Consider the following 18,396-nt stretch of genomic DNA (forward strand, 5'->3'; position numbering starts at 1 on the left):
TAAACAGATGACTCACAGGGCAGACTAGAGAGACAACAATAGATTTGAAAGTATCGTTGCGGCGAGTGAATGTTTGATGATCAAGTCTTCACCAGTGTGTTTACAAATGTTGACAAAAACAATAAGCTCGAGTAGGCTATCATCATGCAGGATCCGATGTAACAAAGAAAAACAATGCAACCTGCAACAAAGTTGGGAGACGGTGTATCAGTTCTGCAGGGCGACTGATCCCGCAGCATTCTCACCTGCACAGATGTTTTGACGTTGACGTTATGACCGAAGAAAGAGTGAATTCAATATTTTCACCAACAACTATAGTGTAAATAGCGAAGTGGTGTTACAAAATAAAGTAATTTGTTGTGGCGATGTCTCGATGGAAAGAACGACGGCAATCGAATGCAACGCTTCTTCTTGAGCCGGACAGTCTCGTTATAGAAAAAGCTCACTTTAATAATTCCAGACTAATAATGCAATGTCTGATCATAACAACAACTGCCTGTTGCAAACATCCTTGGGATCAGAAAGTCTCTGCAGTTTATTCCAAATCTGTGTTCCTCGAGAGAAAGCGTGGGAACACTGCAGTCCATCCGCGGTGTTGTCTTGTTCCAAAGAGTCGAGGAACGCCAACTTAGTACAGAGTCCGAAACGTTTCCTTTTGAAATTGTTCATTAAGATAGTTTTCCCCCCTTTTATCCTAAATACGTTTTGAATAATGATTTCCGAGGTGGCTGCATTAATTCATTGACTCCATTTTCCGAGTGGCGCAATCTGGCTTCTGCTGCTGCTGCGTGTAGAAGCGACCTCCTCCCAGTGTGTTTCTGAAGCATGATGAGGCAATGAGTGAATGTGTGTGTGTGTGTGTGTGTGTGTGTGTGTGTGTGTGTGTGTGTGCGTGTGTGTGTGTGTGTGTGTGTGTGTCGGGGGGTCGCTGAAAAGAGGTTCTCCCCTCCCCCTTCCCCCAATTCTGTAGCCTTTTCTTTGCTCCTCTGAATTCCTGCATGGCCCTGGGTCCATACAAAGCTTTCCCCCAGAGTATAGGAGTATAGGGTCTGGGATCAGTGACCAGGGAACATTGTTCTTCATCATGACCTTTCCTCAAACATCCCGAAGCTGGACTCTGAATAATCAGTGCTCCTCCGCATTATGTGCTACTTGGATTTCATATGATCTTGTCCCTTACCAAAAAAAAAGTGATAAGTTAAATTGTGGTTGAAAATGCAATTTCCTGCATAGCTGCTGGCGGGACAAAACCTCATAACTCCAAAAACCCAACTTTTCAGCAGATGAAAAATACGAACACAGGTTTGAGGGCGAATAGAGTTACGAGGTTTAGACAGATGATTGGTTTAATGCTTTCCCATTGTGTAGACTTTGTAAAACCACACACACATGGAGGATGATCTACTGAGTTGAAAAAAATATATTAAAAAAAATATATATATATATATGGAGTTAGGAGGTTTTGTCCCGCCAGCAGCGGCATGTTAATCGCAGTGTACTGTGTTCTCAGACGCAGGCACAAAACATACATATTTTAGTCTAGTTTAGTTAAGATATTAAAATATTGAAATACTTATTTCCATGCACTTGAGTGGGCGCTTATGTTTTTCAACCATTTTACCTCCTAAACTAGAACATGCATGTCCTCTGGAGGAAGACACCTATTGAATTTGGTGACCCCATGACCTTTCAAATAGCGCCACCATCAGGCCAAACTGAGAGATAAGATATCTCGAATAGTAATGGCTGGTTTGCCACAGAATTTGCTGTGAATATTCATGGCCCCTACAGGAAGAATCCCCATGTTGATTTTGGAGAACCTGTGACCGGTGCAAGGAGCACGTTCAGTGTTAGACTAAGGCCTTTTCCAGACTAAAACTATTTAGATCTTTTTCGTTTTCGTTTCGTTTTCATTTAAAAAAAAGTTTCCGTAAAAACGAAAACGTCTCAAGATAATAAGTGCGTGCCACAAATTTACAAAATAAATGTCTTTCCTGTTTTAGATGTCGCTCTTTTATTTTGAAAACCCCATACCGGAAGTGTTATAGTGTCTGTTGCTAGCAGCTTAACTTGTGTCGGCCGGTTCTGTGCTTTTCGAGCTAACGTAACTTTCGTTTCCAAAGGAGAGGAGAGAAAGACCGCGGCTCACATGCAGCTCAAACTACCTGTTGGAATCAATTAATTGATTGATGTTTAACTTGTCCCTGTGTGTCCCCAGTCATTTCGACTAGCAAACGTTGTCTGTATTTAACGTTACCTCAGGATACCACTGTCTATTGTATTTAGTTGGTTAGCTATTTAGCTAATGTTGATAGCATTGGATAGCATCAACGCTAGCTGGCTACAGCTCAACACCAGCCATGGAGATACTATTTACTAAATTATGGAGGCTTTTTAATTGTCAAGGTAAGAGAGGATTTGTCATGATCAACTGAAGGGGTATGCTATGGAACAATATGCTTGGCTACTACTTGGGTTTTCAGAAAAAGGCCATCTATGTGACGCTAGTATTGTGTATTGCATCACACACAGTTGCATCATCCCGATCAAGCTCAATTCTCCACTTGCACAACGTGAAGTAGGCACTTCCGGTAGGACTTCCTGGTGGAAAGGGTTCTTCCGGTCCCATCCAAATGCATTGTTTTCAGCAACTTTTCTCCTGTTATTTAAACAACTTTTTCGTCACAGAGAGGTAATGAAACGTTTGTAATATTATATTATAGAATGTATTTAATAAGCAAACGTTTGTCAGCAGGGTTTTTGGGCTGTATTTCATGTAAAAACGTTTACTGTTAGTTTACCTGCTCATGTGATGAAGGCTAATGCTGGCTAACAGAAGCTATTAGATAAACAGGCCGGATTAGCTTTGAGCTAACGATCTTTGCCGATCCATACTATTCATTCCATTCTAAACCTAACGTTAGTTTACAAAACATTACCTGTCTATATAACGTTGAGGAACAAATTATAAAGTGTGTGGGTGTGTGTTTACTGTTAGTTTACCTGCTCATGTGATGAAGGCTAATGCTGGCTAACAGAAGCTATTAGATAAACAGCCCGGATTAGCTTTGAGCTAACGATCTTTGCCGATCCATACTTGATGTATTCATTCCATTCTAAACCTAACGTTAGTTTACAAAACATTACCTGTCTATATAACGTTGAGGAACAAATTATAAAGTGTGTGGGTGTGTGTTTACTGTTAGTTTACCTGCTCATGTGATGAAGGCTAATGCTGGCTAACAGAAGCTATTAGATAAACAGGCCGGATTAGCTTTGAGCTAACGATCTTTGCCAATCCATACTTGATGTATTCATTCCATTCTAAACCTAACGATAGTTTACAAAACATTACCTGTCTATATAACGTTGAGGAACAAATTATAAAGTGTGTGGGTGTGTGTATGATGGCATGTACAATAATGCTTAGTACAGATATGTAAGAGGATTATATGCAGGTATACATAGCTTATTATGCTGCATGCATGTATTTTCTCCTGTTTACCTGCATGTAATGCTATCTGTAATGCTATCTGCAGGATATCCTGTACTGTGATGTACTGTACTTGTGCTGTTTGTATCTCTGTCTAATAAAGTATTCAATCAATCAATCAATCCGCAGACCAGACTGACAATGACGGGGAGGGAGTGGGTGCAGGTGCAATGGAAGTGTGTGACCATGACTACTGCACAGCCCCTGAACCTGCCGCAGTTGACCTGGCCTTAAGTGAGAGAATTGAAATGCAAGATCAAATCCGTCAACTCACTAAGCAAGTGGAGGACTTGACAGTTAAATCTCGGTTTGGGCTACGTAGATTTGAAGGCTCAGACTCACAGGTGAGTACAACTTGCACAAAGCATACCAATTTCATATGAATATCATTAGTTTGTTTATTATTAGTCACAATAAAATACAGACTACTTTACAATGAAATGCTTGTTTCTGTATGAGCCCCTGAGAGTGTGCTTCATACAGTAAAAAAAGAAATAAGTAAAAAAGTAATTAAAAAGTAAGTAAATGAATGTTCAATATACATACAATACAGAGTAAAATGAGTAACAGTGAGGTACAATGCAGAATTTATGATGTTGTAAATGCCATTATATGAAACCTTGCTTATAAAGCATGCCTGTGTCTTAATATTCCTTAGATTTGCCAGCTATGAGCACCTGATGGCCTTTTGGCAACTCATAGAACCATCCACTGCCAACATCATCCGGGTCACTCGAGCACGTAGAGCCCAGCAGAGAAATGAGGAAATAATTTTCCCATGTACTACTCAGTAAGTTGTTTTTACTGGTTTAGTATTTTGAACAGTGAGGTATGTTTTTACTGTAGCATATCTATACCACAAAAGTATGTAATCAAGATCAGGTGTAATTATAAGTACAGCAACATGGTGTTGGGGAAATTTGTTCTCTGCATTTCTCCCATCCTAACTGCGTTAGAGAGCATTGAATAGCCATAATGCAATGTAGATGGACCAGCTGCAGTTATGATGCCAGTACCTCGGTCAAGGGAAATGGCAGGAATACGTATAGCATGCATGTATTTTTGACATCAGTAAGAGATGAGATGGCTGTGTAAATGTCTGGGAAAAAAAACATTTCTTTCCCTCTTCTGACTATTGGAAATATGTGGGAAATGAATGCTTGACATAATAATTGTCTAATCTGTTTTGTACAATTTCTTACAGAGACATGCTCTTCCTCTGCTGGATGAGATGTTCCTGTACCTAATGTACATGGCCTTGGGATCCACAGAAGTTGACCTGGCAGATCGCTTTGGGATCCATCCATCGACGGCTAGCCGGATCATCACGACATGGACCCATTACCTGTACTTTCTACTTGGCTCACTGACCATCTGGATGTCTCAGGAGCAAGTTAAGGCTGTGTTGCAGAGGGAGTTTTTATAAGCCTCTTCCACCTTGAGCACAGAGAGGTCAGGGAGAGGTCCAGCAAGTGCCTTGTAGAGTGTGCTTCTGTAACACAGATGAGTGATGCTAGTTGGTTTACACATTTTCTCTTGAATATAATTTAGTTTTAATCTATATTATTGTGAATAATTGGTGTGTATTGTTCAATATTAAAAATATTTTCAGTGTTTATCCTTGAAAGACTTGTAAAACAGTAGTCCATATTTACATATATACCTAATTCCTCCTTCTGTTCCTGTCGCCCTGGACTTCGTCGGCTTGGAGATGGTCATTTGGCCTACTGGACCAGGTTTCAGCCCCTATGATAATTCAGCAGTGCTTACGTCTATGCAAAATGATGACATGATAAACAAACAAAGATGTACCATTTGGAACTGACCATGGTTCTTGGTTTATGCCACTGTTGCTCCGTTTCAGTGCAGCTGTGTACAGGGGGGACAACTTTGGTACCCGTCTCAGAATACCAGTGCACCTTACATTTAGCAGGTCTGTCTATGTGTGTGTATGTATAGCTGCACCTGAATTATGCATTACATGAAAAAGTTAGGCGCACCGTGCAACCAACTAAAATGTTTAGTACTCTGGAGCCCTGAACAAACACCGCCCTTCCACCATTTCACCCTGCTCTTAAACTGTGGGGCTTTTCATTCTTCTTCAGTGACCTGTAGCAACAGGCTCTGATGCTGACTTCACCTGTCAGCTTGTCTTTATTTGAAACTGTCAGGCATAAAACATGACATGATGAATAACAAGATAGTTTGACTTTTGATTGATTTAATACTTTATTAGCAGTTTGTATACAAAAAGCACATGACAGTAAAGTTCAATACAGGGTCTGCTAAGAGAACTGGCCGCCCTCTTCATATATTTCACAGTGCCTTTCTTCATTCTGGAGCAGGGATTCTGGAGCAGGGATAGCAACAGTGGGATGTTGAATGCTACTCACAGCAGGTCCCTGTATGCAAAAACGAGATGTGAAAGGATTAGATTTTCATAAAGAATCAGTCTATTTTGAGAATCACACAAAGAATGCTGCATTCTTTTAGGTACTATGTCTTGCACATAGAAGTACATTTGACTTGGTGAGCTTGGTGGTCTGGTGGATATCCTGCAGATAGCATTACAGATAGCATTACATGCAGGTAAACAGGAGAAAATACATGCATGCAGCATAATAAGCCATGTATACCTGCATATAATCCTCTTACATATCTACTAAGCATTATTGTACATGCCATCATACACACACCCACACACTTTATCATTTGTTCCTCAACGTTATATAGACAGGTAATGTTTTGTAAACTAACGTTAGGTTTAGAATGGAATGAATCCATCAAGTATGGATTGGCAAAGATCGTTAGCTCAAAGCTAATCCGGCCTGTTTATCTAATAGCTTCTGTTAGCCAGCATTAGCCTTTGATTGATTGATTGATTGAAAACTTTATTAACAGATTGCAGAATGGGTACAATACAGTACATCTCAATACACACAATTGTTAAGGGGATGCAGACCAGAGAAAGACTTTCGTCTTGTTTACATCAGGGTCCCCCATTTTCAATTCATCAGGACATATATGACATACTTGACATACAGATAGTCAGTACTGCTACATCTATACATTTATGACATACCAGATTTGCAAATACAGTACTGTTTGTGATACAGAAGGAGTCAAGAAAAGGGAGTATATACATTTGACGTAGAAACTGTACATTGGAGGAGGTTGGGTGGGGGGGTTGGGTACATTGGGATATTGACAACCATACTGGGTAATTTACATTGGAGGTGGTTGGTGGGGGGGGGAGAAACACTGTATAAACAAGCAAAACTGTACATTGAGGGGGGGGGGGGGGGGGGAGACACTGTGCAAACAAGCAAAATTGTACATTGGACTATTGACAAAACCATACTAGGTAAATGACTGTACATTGGAGGGGGTTGGGTTAGGATATTTACAAGGGCCAGTTTTGAATTGCAGTCTCCCGTAGGTGTCCCTTGAGAGAGGTTTTGAAAGTGGGTAGTGATCCACATTCCTTTACAGCTTTGGGTAGGGCGTTCCACATTGATGTGGCATAATTGCGAAACGTGTTTAGTCCCTTATTTGAGCCAAATCTGGGTTTAACATGATTTGTGGAGCTCCCTCTGGTGTTGTGATCGTGGTATTCACTGACCTTTGGGAAGTATTTTGACATGTACATGGGTACCTTGGTCGTGTAGTGTATCTTGTAGACCAGGCCCATTGCAAGTTGCTGTACTCTGTCGTCTACTCTAAGCCATCCTAGGTTGTCAAAGTGGGCAGGGGTGAGGTGGGTTCTAGGAGTAAGGTCAAGCAGTAGTCTGACCAGTTTGTTTTGAGATGTTTGTAATTTTGTTTTTAGCGCCTTTGAGGTGCTTTGGTACCATGAGGTGCAAGCATAGTCGTAGTACCCCTGAATGAGTGCTCCTGCCAGAGTCTTCAGGGTATTCTTGTTTACCAGAGAGGAGATCCGGTACAAGAATCGAGTTTGTTGGTTGACTTTTTTTTATTACATTGGATGCCATTTTGTCACAGGAGAGATTAGCCTCTAGGATGGAACCCAGGTAGGTAATTTCATCTTTCCTTGTGACAATATTGTCACCCACTGTAACTGAGAAGCCGTCGGTCTTGCTGAGTTTGTTATTTGAACCGAAGAGAATGGACTCTGTTTTGCCCATGTGTAATGATATTTTGTTATCAGCGAGCCATATGCAGATTCTGCCTAGTTCCGAGCTGAGGGTTTTTTCAACCTGTAACTTGTTCTTGACAGAGACCAGCAGGGCTGAGTCGTCCGCAAACAGGAACAAGTTGCAGTCACAAGCTGACGACATGTCATTTGCATAAATTAGGAACAGTAGCGGTCCTAGTATGCTTCCTTGTGGAACACCACAGCTCACTGTGAGGGGGGGGGGATAGGGTACCGTTTACCTCCACCATCTGTTCCCTCCCCTCAAGGTAGGATTGCATCCAGCTCACTGATAGACTATCAAAACCAATTGCTTTTAGCTTGTCAATCAGAATGGAGTGATTGACCGCGTCAAAGGCCTTTTGTAGGTCCAGCATGACCATGCCGCAGTATTTGCCCGCGTCCACCTCTTGTTTGATGTGGTCATTCAAATAGAGAAGGCATGTGTCAGTGGAGTGGGATGTTCTGAAGCCAGATTGGAATTCGTAGATTAGATTTTTTTCCGCTAGGTACTTTTCGACCTGTTCGTAGACAATTTTTTCCATGACTTTCGAGTTTGACTTTCACATGAGCAGGTAAACTAACAGTAAACACACACCCACACACTTTATAATTTGTTCCTCAACGTTATATAGACAGGTAATGTTTTGTAAACTAACGTTAGGTTTAGAATGGAATGAATACATCAAGTATGGATCGGCAAAGATCGTTAGCTCAAAGCTAATCCGGCCTGTTTATCTAATAGCTTCTGTTAGCCAGCATTAGCCTTCATCACATGAGCAGGTAAACTAACAGTAAACGTTTTTACATGAAATACAGCCCAAAAACCCTGCTGACAAACGTTTGCTTATTAAATACATTCTATAATATAATATTACAAACATTTCATTACCTCTCTGTGACGACAAAGTTGTTTAAATAACAGGAGAAAAGTGGCTGAAAACAATGCATTTGGATGGGACCGGAAGAACCCTCTCCACCAGGAAGTCCTACCGGAAGTGCCTACTTCACGTTGTGCAAGTGGAGAATAGCTTCTGTAACACGAACGCAACTACTCTGTACATGCCATTGTTGTTTAATAATAACTCCCAGTGTTTAATAAACACTTCTAGCCAGGACATATCTGGACATATAAGACATAGGCTATATGTATCATGTTTCTTTTTTTGTTGGCTCGGTTTTGCATGCAGATTAAGGGAGATGTCAATCTGTTGTCGACGGTGGTAGTACAGGCGCAGTACATTTAGCTGTAAAAGCCCGATCAAGCTCAATAGCTTCTGTAACACGAACGCAACTACTCTGTACATGCCATTGCCGTTGTGATGTTTTCACACGCGGGGTAAGGGAGAGGTGGGCTAGCGCATCATCGGTTCAGGAGAAGACGCGTTTCACTTGTAAAGATGGTGATGGAAGGGGGGTGTCTTCAGAATAGCGCACTCTGTAAGCCGGTCCCAGAAAGTAGCGTCTTCAGGCTGCCAGAACGCAGTTCCGTGTGGATGAAAGGTGCAAACGATCAAATACTTTGCCTGATACGACCGAAATCGGTTTAGTCTGGACATGGCCTTAGACTCCCGGGGCGACAGTGGCTCGGGAGGTAGAGCAGTCGTCTGGCAATCCGGAGATTCCCGGTTCGATTCCCGCTCCTCCCGGGCAGCGTGTCGATGTGTCCTTGAGCAAGACATCATGTTAAACCCAGATTCGGCTCAAACAAGGGACTAAACATGTTTAGCAATTATGCCACATCAATGTGGAACGCCCTACCCAAAGCTGTAAAGGAATGTGAATCCATACCCACATTCAAAACCGCTCTAAAAGAGCACCCACGAGAGGCTGCAATTCGAAACTGGCCACTGTAAATGTCCAAACCCCCCCACCCCCTCCTAATGGACAGTCTCCTCCCCTCCGTATGTATATATTCTCTCCCCACCGTATGTATATTTCTCTCCCACCCACCCACCCCCTGCTAATGTACAGTCTCCTCCCCACCATATATATTCTCTCCCCACCATATGTATATTTCTCTCCCACCCACCCACCCCCTCCTAATGTAGTCTCCTCCCCATCATATGTATATACTCTCTGTCAGGATTTATGGGTAACAGTACTGTATATTTGCATATCATATATGTCACAAATGTAACAGTACTATATACCTGTATGTCATGTATGTCCCTATGCCATAAATGTCATGATGAATTGAAAATGGGGGACCCTGACACATCTTTCTCTGGTCTGCATCCCCTTGTGGCTTCCTAAGGATTTTGACACTCACTGGGCTTAAGAGATGAAATGATACATCATGTTTAAAGCCATATCATTTTAACTGTTTACTATTTAAAAAAAAAAAATCCCCATGATTAACATTAATAGCCCAATCTCAAGATATCTGTAACAAATTACAAATATTTCCGAATTTTAACCACTTATATTTGTGTGCGTTTGATTTTTTATTCTGTTTTTACTGAAAAAAATGCATATTCATATCCATATTCATCACATTTCTATACATTTTAGACACCTTATTACAGCGTGTGAAAAATGGACAAAATTCCTGTGAATAAGAATCTGCCATTATAAAAAAGAAAGGTTGACTATTTCGGTTAGAAATAGCGGTCAGAAATAGCCGTTAGTAAGCGTTAATAAGCACCGGTTAGTACTAATCTATTACTAAAAGGTATGTATTTTCTTTTTGAATGCCTGGTGTAATTATTCTGTTTATTTATCGATATATGATGTGAAAATTAGAGATTAGAGATACAAAAAAAAATATTTAGACTTGCGGTTTTATGGCGGTTTTATTGCGGTTTTATTAACATGGAAGTGGATGGGATGAAAAGTGACGCTAGGGTTATGGGAGGTACCCTATATGACTAACCTTTTTTAGAGCGTTTCAAATCATAATCTTTTGACATAATGAAAATATATGTAAAATGAAGATATGGCCCCAATTTCATGAAATAATAATAAACACAGACACCGCTGTGCTCACACACAAAGTCAAGAAAGTAGAAAAATAGTAGAAATCATGACCAGGAAGCCACAAGGGTTAACAATTCTATGTATTGAGCCGTACTGTATTGTACCCATTCTGCAATCTGTTAAATAAAGTTTTCATTCATTCATTCATTCATTCATTCATTCATTCATTCATTCATTCATTCATTCATTCATTCATTCATTCATTCATTCATTCACTTAACCCCTAATTGCTCCCGATGACCAGGTTGGCACCTTGCATGGTTGCCTTCGCCGTCGGTGAGTGAATGTGTGAGTGAATGGGTAAAATGTGAGGAACAAATTGTAAAGCGCTTTGGATAAAAACGCTATATAAGTGCAGCCATTTACCATTTACTCCCAAGATGCAACACTGAACGGCACAGGAAGTCCTTCATTCCAACAGCCATTAGACTCCATAATGCATCACTGTGCCTCACTGCATCACTGAGCACAGGGTGATGGTACAATCTGGCATAATCTTCCTGGAATTTTCCTTTAAATCGACATTTTACAATTGATTACTTACACATTACAGTACACTTACTGTATATTTCTGTATATTTTGGCTGTATATTTTAGAATGTATATACATATCAGAATGTATTTTATTCTTTATTCTTATTTTTAAATTATCCGTGACTTTTGTTTTTGACTACCTAAATGTTTACTGTTTACTGTTAGCGATCTGTAGTATTTGAAACCTGAACCTGAATCTGAACCTGTATGGTTCAGAAACGTGGGCAATGACAAAAAGGGTGATGGTGGTGTTAAGAAGCTGTGATCGGAAGATGTTGAGGTATGTGGCCGGAGTCAGATGGCAGGACGGGAGGACCAGTGCCGAGGTGGATGAGATCTGTGGTGTCAGCTAAATTAATTTCAAGGTGAGATATGGACGTCACACATCACAGGTGGTTTGGACATGTGAGAAGATCGGAGGAGGGGGGGGGGGGGGTGTTGAGAGGGGTGGAGGAGATGATTGTGGATGGGCGGAGGCCGAGAGGGAGACCGAAGCGGACGTGGAGGGGATGTGTGGAGAATGATATGAGGGTTCTGGAGATACATGAAGACATGGCACAAAACCGTGCCCAGTGGCGTGGAGTCATCGCCCCGTCCAACCTCACTGTAGTGGGAAAAAAGGGACGTAAAATGAAGATGAAGATGATGATGATTTCTATTCTATTCTATGAACATAGAGGAACAAACCTATTGCTTTTAGACACCCATGACCTTTTCCATATAGCACCACCATCAGCCCACACTGAGAACAGTATATCTCGACAAGGAACGGCCGGATTACCATACAATTCGCCGTGAACATTCATGACCCCCCCCCCCCCTAGGAAAAAATTCACTGCTTTTGGTGACCCCATAGCCTTTCCTCTAGCGCCACCATCAGGCCAAACTTTCCATTTTCAAATGAGCATATCTCCTGACTCAGTAGTTGCACAATCACAACGTTTTCTGTGAACATTCATGACCCCTAGCGGGAGAAACCTGTTCAAACTGGTGCCCCTGTGACCTTTCCTCTAGCGCCACCATGTGGACGTGTAGGCTGGGTCTGTCGAGACCCTGGCAACATCAGCGGCTCTCGTTTCTGTCGTCAGTTAACCCTTTCACGACCAAATGGTTAACCCTTTCACTGCGACACTACAGAAGGTTAACCCTTTCACTGCCACACGACAAAGGGTTAATGAACCGTCTGTAGTGTGGTAGTGAAAGGGTTAACCTTCTGTAGTGTGGTAGTGAAAGGGTTAAGTGTTGTGTGTGAGAGTAACGGCAGAGGGGAGATGGTTAGGTCTTGGCAGAGGTCTGACTCTGCACTCCACTCAGTGGACTCTTCTAGTCTCACATGTAAAACACATGACTGCCTGTAGTCACAAACAGCGGTGGCACGAGAGCTCCAGGTTTAGGAGCGGCTGAGCCCCCCAGGAACTCTTAATGATCAGCGGGGGGCTCCAGGGGCATGCCGTCCCAGAGAGAAAACATTAAAAAACAAACACGTTTTTTCTTTATTTTGCCTGTGCAGAAAGGTAGGTTCAGAGTGTGTAAAGGGTTCAGAGTGTGTAAAGGGTAGAGTGTGTAAAGGGTAGAGTGTGTAAAAGGTAGAGTGTGTAAAGGGTAGAGTGTGTAAAATGTAGAGTGTGTAAAGGGTAGAGTGTGTAAAGGGTTCAGAGTGTGTAAAGGGTTCAGAGTGTGTAAATGGTAGAGTGTGTAAAGGGTAGAGTGTGTAAAGGGTTCAGAGTGTGTAAAATGTAGAGTGTGTAAAGGGTAGAGTGTGTAAAGGGTTCAGAGTGTGTAAAGGGTTCAGAGTGTGTAAATGGTAGAGTGTGTAAAGGGTAGAGTGTGTAAAGGGTAGAGTGTGTAAAAGGTAGAGTGTGTAAAGGGTAGAGTGTGTAAAGGGTTCAGAGTGTGTAAAGGGTTCAGAGTGTGTAAAGGGTTCAGAGTGTGTAAAGCGTTCAGAGTGTGTAAAGGGTTCAGAGTGTGTAAAGGGTAGAGTGTGTAAAGGGTTCAGAGTGTGTAAAGGGTAGAGTGTGTAAAGGGTTCAGAGTGTGTAAAGGGTTCAGAGTGTGTAAATGGTAGAGTGTGTAAAGGGTAGAGTGTGTAAAGGGTTCAGAGTGTGTAAAGGGTAGAGTGTGTAAAGGGTAGAGTGTGTAAAGGGGTCAGAGTGTGTAAAGGGTTCAGAGTGTGTAAATGGTAGAGTGTGTAAAGGGTAGAGTGTGTAAAGGGTAGAGTGTGTAAAAGGTAGAGTGTGTAAAGGGTAGAGTGTGTAAAGGGTTCAGAGTGTGTAAAGGGTTCAGAGTGTGTAAAGGGTTCAGAGTGTGTAAAGCGTTCAGAGTGTGTAAAGGGTTCAGAGTGTGTAAAGGGTAGAGTGTGTAAAGGGTTCAGAGTGTGTAAAGGGTAGAGTGTGTAAAGGGTAGAGTGTGTAAAGGGTTCAGAGTGTGTAAAGGGTAGAGTGTGTAAAGGGTTCAGGGTGTGTAAAGGGTAGAGTGTGTAAAGGGTAGAGTGTGTAAAGGGTAGAGTGTGTAAAGGGTTCAGAGTGTGTAAAGGGTTCAGAGTGTGTAAAGGGTTCAGAGTGTGTAAAGGGTAGAGTGTGTAAAGGGTTCAGAGTGTGTAAAGGGTAGAGTGTGTAAAGGGTAGAGTGTGTAAAGGGTTCAGAGTGTGTAAAAGGTAGAGTGTGTAAAGGGTAGAGTGTGTAAAGGGTTCAGAGTGTGTAAAGGGTTCAGAGTGTGTAAAGGGTTCAGAGTGTGTAAAGGGTTCAGAGTGTGTAAAGGGTTCAGAGTGTGTAAAGGGTAGAGTGTGTAAAGGGTTCAGAGTGTGTAAAGGGTAGAGTGTGTAAAGGGTAGAGTGTGTAAAGGGTTCAGGGTGTGTAAAGGGTAGAGTGTGTAAAGGGTAGAGTGTGTAAAGGGTAGAGTGTGTAAAGGGTTCAGAGTGTGTAAAGGGTTCAGAGTGTGTAAAGGGTTCAGAGTGTGTAAAGGGTTCAGAGTGTGTAAAGGGTTCAGAGTGTGTAAAGGGTTCAGAGTGTGTAAAGGGTTCAGAGTGTGTAAAGGGTAGAGTGTGTAAAGGGTTCAGAGTGTGTAAAGGGTAGAGTGTGTAAAGGGTAGAGTGTGTAAAGGGTAGAGTGTGTAAAGGGTAGAGTGTGTAAAAGGTAGAGTGTGTAAAGGGTAGAGTGTGTAAAGGGTTCAGAGTGTGTAAAGGGTTCAGAGTGTGTAAAGGGTAGAGTGTGTAAAGGGTTCAGAGTGTGTAAAGGGTAGAGTGTGTAAAGGGTAGAGTGTGTAAAGGGTAGAGTGTGTAAAGGGTAGAGTGTGTAAAGGGTTCAGAGTGTATAAAGGTTTCAGAGTGTGTAAAAGGTAGAGTGTGTAAAGGGTTCAGAGTGTGTAAAGGGTAGAGTGTGTAAAGGGTAGAGTGTGTAAAGGGTTCAGAGTGTGTAAAAGGTAGAGTGTGTAAAGGGTTCAGAGTGTGTAAAGGGTAGAGTGTGTAAAGGGTAGAGTGTGTAAAAGGTAGAGTGTGTAAAGGGTAGAGTGTGTAAAAGGTAGAGTGTGTAAAGGGTAGAGTGTGTAAAGGGTTCAGAGTGTGTAAAGGGTTCAGAGTGTGTAAAGGGTAGAGTGTGTAAAGGGTTCAGAGTGTGTAAAGGGTTCAGTGTGTGTAAAGGGTAGAGTGTGTAAAGGGTAGAGTGTGTAAAGGGTAGAGTGTGTAAAAGGTAGAGTGTGTAAAGGGTAGAGTGTGTAAAGGGTTCAGAGTGTGTAAAGGGTTCAGAGTGTGTAAAGGGTTCAGAGTGTGTAAAGGGTTCAGAGTGTGTAAAGGGTTCAGAGTGTGTAAAGGGTAGAGTGTGTAAAGGGTTCAGAGTGTGTAAAGGGTTCAGAGTGTGTAAAGGGTTCAGAGTGTGTAAAGGGTTCAGAGTGTGTAAAGGGTTCAGAGTGTGTAAAGGGTAGAGTGTGTAAAGGGTTCAGAGTGTGTAAAGGGTAGAGTGTGTAAAGGGTTCAGAGTGTGTAAAGGGTAGAGTGTGTAAAGGGTAGAGTGTGTAAAGGGTTCAGAGTGTGTAAATGGTAGAGTGTGTAAAGGGTTCAGGGTGTGTAAAGGGTAGAGTGTGTAAAGGGTAGAGTGTGTAAAGGGTTCCGAGTGTGTAAAGGGTTCAGAGTGTGTAAAGGGTAGAGTGTGTAAAGGGTTCAGGGTGTGTAAAGGGTAGAGTGTGTAAAGGGTAGAGTGTGTAAAGGGTTCAGAGTGTGTAAAGGGTTCAGAGTGTGTAAAGGGTTCAGAGTGTGTAAAGGGTTCAGAGTGTGTAAAGGGTTCAGAGTGTGTAAAGGGTTCAGGGTGTGTAAAGGGTTCAGAGTGTGTAAAGGGTTCAGAGTGTGTAAAGGGTAGAGTGTGTAAAGGGTAGAGTGTGTAAAGGGTAGAGTGTGTAAAGGGTTCAGAGTGTGTAAAGGGTAGAGTGTGTAAAGGGTTCAGAGTGTGTAAAGGGTTCAGAGTGTGTAAAGGGTTCAGAGTGTGTAAAGGGTAGAGTGTGTAAAGGGTAGAGTGTGTAAAGGGTTCAGAGTGTGTAAAGGGTAGAGTGTGTAAAGGGTAGAGTGTGTAAAGGGTTCAGAGTGTGTAAATGGTAGAGTGTGTAAAGGGTTCAGGGTGTGTAAAGGGTAGAGTGTGTAAAGGGTAGAGTGTGTAAAGGGTTCCGAGTGTGTAAAGGGTTCAGAGTGTGTAAAGGGTAGAGTGTGTAAAGGGTTCAGGGTGTGTAAAGGGTAGAGTGTGTAAAGGGTAGAGTGTGTAAAGGGTTCAGAGTGTGTAAAGGGTTCAGAGTGTGTAAAGGGTTCAGAGTGTGTAAAGGGTTCAGAGTGTGTAAAGGGTTCAGAGTGTGTAAAGGGTTCAGGGTGTGTAAAGGGTTCAGAGTGTGTAAAGGGTTCAGAGTGTGTAAAGGGTAGAGTGTGTAAAGGGTAGAGTGTGTAAAGGGTAGAGTGTGTAAAGGGTTCAGAGTGTGTAAAGGGTAGAGTGTGTAAAGGGTTCAGAGTGTGTAAAGGGTTCAGAGTGTGTAAAGGGTTCAGAGTGTGTAAAGGGTAGAGTGTGTAAAGGGTAGAGTGTGTAAAGGGTTCAGAGTGTGTAAAGGGTAGAGTGTGTAAAGGGTAGAGTGTGTAAAGGGTAGAGTGTGTAAAGGGTTCAGAGTGTGTAAAGGGTAGAGTGTGTAAAGGGTTCAGAGTGTGTAAAGGGTTCAGAGTGTGTAAAGGGTAGAGTGTGTAAAGGGTTCAGAGTGTGTAAAGGGTAGAGTGTGTAAAGGGTTCAGAGTGTGTAAAGGGTTCAGAGTGTGTAAAGGGTTCAGAGTGTGTAAAGGGTAGAGTGTGTAAAGGGTTCAGAGTGTGTAAAGGGTAGAGTGTGTAAAGGGTTCAGAGTGTGTAAAGGGTAGAGTGTGTAAAGGGTTCAGAGTGTGTAAAGGGTAGAGTGTGTAAAGGGTTCAGAGTGTGTAAAGGGTTCAGAGTGTGTAAAAGGTAGAGTGTGTAAAGGGTAGAGTGTGTAAACGGTAGAGTGTGTAAAGGGTAGAGTGTGTAAAGGGTTCAGAGTGTGTAAAGGGTTCAGAGTGTGTAAAGGGTTCAGAGTGTGTAAAGGGTAGAGTGTGTAAAGGGTAGAGTGTGTAAAGGGTAGAGTGTGTAAAGGGTAGAGTGTGTAAAAGGTAGAGTGTTTAAAGGATTCAGAGTGTGTAAAGGGTAGAGTGTGTAAAGGGTAGAGTGTGTAAAGGGTTCAGAGTATGTAAAAGGTAGAATGTGTAAAGGGTTCAGAGTGTGTAAAGGGTAGAGTGTGTAAAGGGTAGAGTGTGTAAAAGGTAGAGTGTGTAAAGGGTAGAGTGTGTAAAAGGTAGAGTGTGTAAAGGGTAGAGTGTGTAAAGGGTTCAGAGTGTGTAAAGGGTTCAGAGTGTGTAAAGGGTTCAGAGTGTGTAAAGGGTTCAGAGTGTGTAAAGGGTAGAGTGTATAAAGGGTAGAGTGTGTAAAGGGTAGAGTGTGTAAAGGGTTCAGAGTGTGTAAAGGGTTCAGAGTGTGTAAAGGGTTCAGAGTGTGTAAAGGGTTCAGAGTGTGTAAAGGGTTCAGCGTGTGTAAAGGGTTCAGAGTGTGTAAAGGGTAGAGTGTGTAAAGGGTAGAGTGTGTAAAGGGTTCAGAGTGTGTAAAGGGTAGAGTGTGTAAAGGGTAGAGTGTGTAAAGGGTAGAGTGTGTAAAGGGTAGAGTGTGTAAAGGGTTCAGAGTGTGTAAAGGGTAGAGTGTGTAAAGGGTTCAGGGTGTGTAAAAGGTAGAGTGTGTAAAGGGTAGAGTGTGTAAAGGGTTCAGAGTGTGTAAAGGGTTCAGAGTGTGTAAAGGGTAGAGTGTGTAAAGGGTTCAGAGTGTGTAAAGGGTTCAGTGTGTGTAAAGGGTAGAGTGTGTAAAGGGTAGAGTGTGTAAAGGGTAGAGTGTGTAAAAGGTAGAGTGTGTAAAGGGTAGAGTGTGTAAAGGGTTCAGAGTGTGTAAAGGGTTCAGAGTGTGTAAAGGGTTCAGAGTGTGTAAAGGGTTCAGAGTGTGTAAAGGGTTCAGAGTGTGTAAAGGGTAGAGTGTGTAAAGGGTTCAGAGTGTGTAAAGGGTTCAGAGTGTGTAAAGGGTTCAGAGTGTGTAAAGGGTTCAGAGTGTGTAAAGGGTTCAGAGTGTGTAAAGGGTAGAGTGTGTAAAGGGTTCAGAGTGTGTAAAGGGTAGAGTGTGTAAAGGGTTCAGAGTGTGTAAAGGGTAGAGTGTGTAAAGGGTAGAGTGTGTAAAGGGTTCAGAGTGTGTAAAGGGTTCAGAGTGTGTAAATGGTAGAGTGTGTAAAGGGTAGAGTGTGTAAAGGGTAGAGTGTGTAAAAGGTAGAGTGTGTAAAGGGTAGAGTGTGTAAAGGGTTCAGAGTGTGTAAAGGGTTCAGAGTGTGTAAAGGGTTCAGAGTGTGTAAAGCGTTCAGAGTGTGTAAAGGGTTCAGAGTGTGTAAAGGGTAGAGTGTGTAAAGGGTTCAGAGTGTGTAAAGGGTAGAGTGTGTAAAGGGTAGAGTGTGTAAAGGGTTCAGAGTGTGTAAAGGGTAGAGTGTGTAAAGGGTTCAGGGTGTGTAAAGGGTAGAGTGTGTAAAGGGTAGAGTGTGTAAAGGGTAGAGTGTGTAAAGGGTTCAGAGTGTGTAAAGGGTTCAGAGTGTGTAAAGGGTTCAGAGTGTGTAAAGGGTAGAGTGTGTAAAGGGTTCAGAGTGTGTAAAGGGTAGAGTGTGTAAAGGGTAGAGTGTGTAAAGGGTTCAGAGT

General features: G+C 42.3%; 1 protein-coding gene across 2 annotated transcripts in view; it reads right to left on the reverse strand.

The window, feature by feature from the left end:
• The window catches only part of fgfr1b (fibroblast growth factor receptor 1b), a 36,519-nt gene extending 35,752 nt beyond the window's left edge, over window positions 1-767 (reverse strand). For both annotated transcript variants that reach the window (XM_084325230.1, XM_084325229.1), the window contains exon 1: window positions 246-767. The gene's annotated coding sequence lies outside the window, so the exon portion shown is untranslated. The remainder of the gene's footprint in view (window positions 1-245) is intronic.
• Window positions 768-18,396: the final 17,629 nt, after the last annotated feature.

This window comes from Notolepis coatsorum (assembly GCF_963971535.1).
Source record: "Notolepis coatsorum genome assembly, chromosome: 11".
Classification (NCBI taxonomy): Eukaryota; Metazoa; Chordata; class Actinopteri; order Aulopiformes; family Paralepididae; genus Notolepis; species Notolepis coatsorum.